The sequence below is a fragment of the Aptenodytes forsteri genome, unplaced genomic scaffold (assembly GCF_000699145.1).
Source record: "Aptenodytes forsteri isolate BGI_AS27 unplaced genomic scaffold, ASM69914v1 Scaffold309, whole genome shotgun sequence".
NCBI classification, from domain to species: Eukaryota; Metazoa; Chordata; class Aves; order Sphenisciformes; family Spheniscidae; genus Aptenodytes; species Aptenodytes forsteri.
In genome coordinates this window covers 2,055,393-2,060,459 of record NW_008795857.1, presented here as the reverse complement: position 1 = coordinate 2,060,459, position 5,067 = coordinate 2,055,393, and the positions used below count along the sequence as shown (strand labels likewise).

At 40.4% G+C, this 5,067-nt stretch overlaps 1 protein-coding gene across 1 annotated transcript in view; it reads right to left on the bottom strand.

Annotated features, from left to right (window-relative positions):
* The window catches only part of KIF6 (kinesin family member 6), a 209,533-nt gene that overhangs the window by 177,819 nt on the left and 26,647 nt on the right, over positions 1 to 5,067 (bottom strand). The window lies entirely within an intron of this gene.

Sequence of the window (5,067 nt, the reverse complement as noted above, 5' to 3'; positions counted from 1 at the left end):
GGAGGGGAGGGGAGGGGAGGGGAGAGAGCAACCGGGCTCCATCTGCGAGGGGTAGCTGCCACCTCCACCGCAGGTGGGTGACTGCCTGTGTGGCCAGTAACCGTAATTCCTCACCAGCCGTTTTCCCCGAGGCTGAGGTGTCATGGCTGTGAGAAAAGGGAGCTTGTAAACACTGCCCGACTGAGAGGTGCGGTGTTTATGTCGCGTGTGGATTGCTCCATTGGCACACCAGAAATTGCTCGCCAGATCTGTGGGGTTGTGGGTTACCTGTGCATCCACGCAGCCCTCCTCCAGCTGAAACCATCCGTGTAAGGCCACTTGGTTCAAGAGAAGTGTTTGTTGTTAACCAGTTGAAAGATCGGGAAGTGAAATAGGGGGAAAATACCTGGATTACATGCAATGAAGACATCAATTTTTAAAATTCTAATATAAAAAGAATTGGAGTAAAAGTCCTGAAAAAGCTGCTATAGGGGAAATAGAGGGTGTTGTCTCGTTATGAGAGCTGAACTTCTAGAGAAGTAATAGGAGGACCCCGTTATTCTGTGAAGTGGTTACTGAAAAGTCACACAAACAACATAATAGTATTTTGGCCTTAGTTTTGGTGAGACATAGTGGTAAAGATCAGATTACAGTGACTACAAGTCCACTAATTTAAATTAAGTGGAAAATCAGGGACTTGATTACGGAGGAGGATAGAAATGTCTTTAACTCAGATATGGTAAAAGTATGTTGAACTTGTATTCCAAATAAGAAAAACAGTAGGGGAAAGGTTTTCTGTCTCAACTGAACAAATAACTCTCAGAAAGCATATGAGGCGTAAGTAGTGAGCCTTCAGGGAATGAAATGGAAAAGGACTAATCACCAACTAAAGTCGAGTGCAAAAGTCAAAAGGGTAAAAATGAAAACAAATGGAAAATTTTACTTGGTGATTAAATAGAGAGTGAAGGAAAAACAGGACATTGGAATGGGATAATGGAATAAATAGTATCTTATCAGCATTGCTCCAAAACTATAAAACAATTTTGTCCCTTGCCAGTAGGGATGGGGATGCTGAAGGTGATGTTAGAGTCAGAAGTGACTAACAGGAAGTAAGTGTGAGAGGGAAATAACTGCAGCCAAGAGGGAAGCAGAACCCACAGAGTTCAATGAATTTAGAGTGGGAGACGGGGATTTGGGAGGGAAGAGTAGATAATTTCAGTCCCAGAATTCTGAAAGTATTGGGATGTGTAATTGAAGGTCCAGGAACTGTGTTTGTTTGTTGGTTTGCTTGTTGATTTGTTTGTTTTTGTATTGAAACAGATGCAGGAGAGTACAGTATTCCTGGAAAACTGCAAATGTAATTGTCAACTGTGTAATTTAGCAGCTTAGCTGGATTGTGAATTAAATGGGCAGTGAACATTGAAACACTGCAATTAGCTGTGTGGAAAGCCATTTTGTGTCTGCTGGTGTTCAGTAGCTGGAATATCGAGTTGGGTGAATGAGACTATATTGCTTTTGGGACAAAGTCTGATGTGGAGAGAGTTTAGGTATCTGTCGTGGCTTAACCTCAGCCGGCAACTGAGCACCACACAGCCGCTCGGTCACTCTCACACTCCCTGGTGGGAGGGGGGAGAAAGTCGGAGGAGTAAAAGTGAGAAAACTTGTGGGTTGAGATAAGAACAGTTTAATAATTGAAATAAAAGAAAGTAAAATAGTAATAATAATAAAAGAATATACAAAGCAAGTGATGCACGATGCAATTGCTCACCACCCACTGACCGATGCCCAGCCAGTCCCCGAGCAGCGGTCCCCCCGGCCAGCTTTCCCCCAGTTTATGTATTGAGCATGACGTCACATGGTATGGAATGTCCCTCTGGCCAGTTTGGGTCAGCTGTCCTGACTGTGCCCCCTCCCAGCTTCTTGTGCACCTCCAGCCTTCTCAGTCGGTAGAGCATGGGAAGCTGAGAAGTCCTTGACTAGTGTAAGCACTACTTAGCAACAACTGAAACAACATTGTGTTATCAACATTATTCTCATCCTAAATCCAAAACACAACACTGTACCAGCTGCTAGGAAGAAAATTAACTCTATGCCAGCGGAAACCAGGACAGTGCCCTTCTTCAACACGAAGTCTGAGCTGTAAACTCTGAACCAATGGCACAGTGAAGAGACACCCAACTGGGTTTGCATAGGACTAGTCTGAATATGATAGGGCCTGCACAGAGAAGCCAATGAGGCATCTCAGACTCAAGCTGCTTCCAGCATAATTCACAGTCTGAATTTCTGAAAGGGGAGAAGGAATCCTGGGCCACCTGCAGAATCGTCACTTGCGCAGCAAGAGAAGAACAAAGATAACAGAAAGGACTCACAATTGTCTTCTAAAATACCCCTTTTATTACACAGCTGTCCTTGCAGAAATGCTAGAAAGCCACTGTGTTGTGCTCCACAATATATTGCCTTCAAGAACAGCTTGTTAGCCCAGCTCAGAATTAGTACTCTCTAGGCATATTGTCCTTCTGCAAAACAAAAGCTGCATCATTAATTTGAGCATCAAAATTATCCAGTTTATCTTCTTGAGTGGAGTATGTGGTACGTTGACTGCAAAGGATTGGAGATCAGTGGAAGAATTATAAGATGGGTGAGAACCTAGTTAAAAGTGATCTATTATAGTTTGTTAAGAAAAAGGGTATTCTTGGGCTGTAAGGAAATTATTAGTAGACTTTTGTGGGGACACAGATCTTATGTAATATTTTAATTAATAACTTTGTGCCAAAAATGGGAGTGTATATTAAACTGATGACATGGCTGGGAGTCATGTGCTGAAGAGGATCGAGATATCTAGAAGATGAATGACTGTGAGGATTAGAGAAATAGATATGGATAACCATTAAATGTGTAGTGTAAGTTGCAAAATCAGGCAGGCATGTAGGACTGAGAACTAATGACAACACATTCTGCTGCAATCTGGAATCCATTCAGCTAGAAGTGTCAGAAGATTTTCTGGTTGTGGAAGTCCAGATGACAGCTGCCAATGAAAAAAGGCAGCTGTGGTTCTTCAATGAATTGGGAATGTGTCCTACAAAGGAAACAAAGCATTGACATTATTGTACAGGGTCCTGGTGAGACCTTCAGCATACTTACTGTGTGTGTTTATGGTCAGTTCTGTTTATTTCTTCAAGTTTTTGAACCCAAGGGCTACTAGAATGATTAGGGTGATGGAGATTTTGCTGTAAGAGAACAGACCAATAGGACTTGATTTATTTAGCAAAGGCTAAATATGAAAGGGTATATGCATGTGTATGAACACACTATGGGGAATTGATGTGGAAGCAAACGAATCTTCTGAAATAGACATAAGAAAAAATGGAAATAATTTAATGCAAATAAATGCACACTGGAAATCAGAAGAAAATTAAAAGCATTAGGTGCTTGATTGGTCTTTGTGGATACTGGAGAAAACATGATAAAGTTCAGAAAGAGTACTACATGATCACTTACATTAGCAGAGGTTTGACCCAGAAGGTGAAATCAAGAACCTCTATTCCAAAAAGTCTTTTTTAAGAACATTGAAACATCTTTCTAGAACCATACTAGGAATGAGAAGGCAAAGACAGTGTGAGTACTTTCTCTTCCCCCAATCATAGAATCATTTTGGTTGGAAAAGACCTTTAAGATCATTGAGTCCAACCGTAGTCCAACCCAAGCCACTTGATGGAACTCAACTTCACCTTATTTTGTTATCTTAACCACGCTAATATCTCCATGCCTCAGTGTAATGTATATCTATCTTCTGTATAAGGTCATTGTCAATGGATAATGTGGAGTTTGTTAAAAAACCCATGCTCTCAGTTGTAATTTTTAGGCTGTAGGGAACCTTCAGTCAACTTCATAATTTGAAAAGCTACAAGGCACACACTGCTCCTAATTAGATCTGTCAACAGTTGCACATTTCCCAGAAAATATAAAATAAAAATCTCCAAGTCAAAGAACTTCCACAGCTTGATTGTTTATCTTATTGTACATCTTTAGGTCTTCATTTAATCTGTAGGAAATCAACCTTTCTCATTTTACTGACTGTCATTTTCCTAGTCTCTAAGGTATTTGTCTACTTCAGCTTGTCCAGTACAGAAGATAGTAAGTAACTGAATATGGTTCTTCTAAATCTCATCACTGTGGTTTCCATTTTCATGTAGAGCTCCTGAGGTATTTAAATCCAAAGTTCAAAACAATATAGCAGTGGCAGCAAAGAAAGTTGTTTGCTGCTTCAAAGAGAACAGCAGCACTACTGTTCACCAGAATGCTGAGATGCTTGGAGGTTAAGAGTTGGCAGAGCATTTTATTTCATCCTTTTAAGGCAAACCCGTACACTCAGGTATGGTCAAGAAAGAAAAGAAATGATAAAACTTTTCCTTTCTTGGTTCAATCATTCCAACAACTTAAGAACAAAGTCAGGTGTTGTCTGCACTTATTTCAGTAGGTTGAATGCAGCTTCTCTTGTGCTTAGGAGCAAGAAGTACTGATAGGTACTGTATGAGATTCAAAGCAGTTTGAAGAGAGTTCATTTTGTCCTTGAGAGAGATTCTAGTTCAATAAGAAATTATCGATTTGCTTTAGGAATTAATGGACAAAGTTTTATGTTGTGTTATACAAAAGGTCAGAAGATACTTCCAATTTCAATCTAGATAACCTCTAGGTTTTTGTACCCTTGAGTTATAACTAGCTTGTATGTGAGTATTTCTGTATAGGATTTGAAAAGTGTTAAGTAAGGGAAAATTTGTGCCATTGTGGAAGATAAAAGTGTAGCAGGCTCCCATTTTTGCAACTGTTGAGAGATATGCATTTGTCATGGTTTAACCTCAGCTGGAAACTGAGCACCACACAGCCGCTCGCTCACTCTCACCCCCCGCAGTGGGATGGGGGAGAGAATCGGAAGAGTAAAAGTGAGAAAACTCATGGGTTGAGATAAGAACAGTTTAATAATTGAAATAAAATAAAATAGTAATAATAATAACAATAATAATGAAAGAATATACAAAGCAAGTGATGCACGATGCAATTGCTCACCACCTGCCGACCGATGCCCAGCCA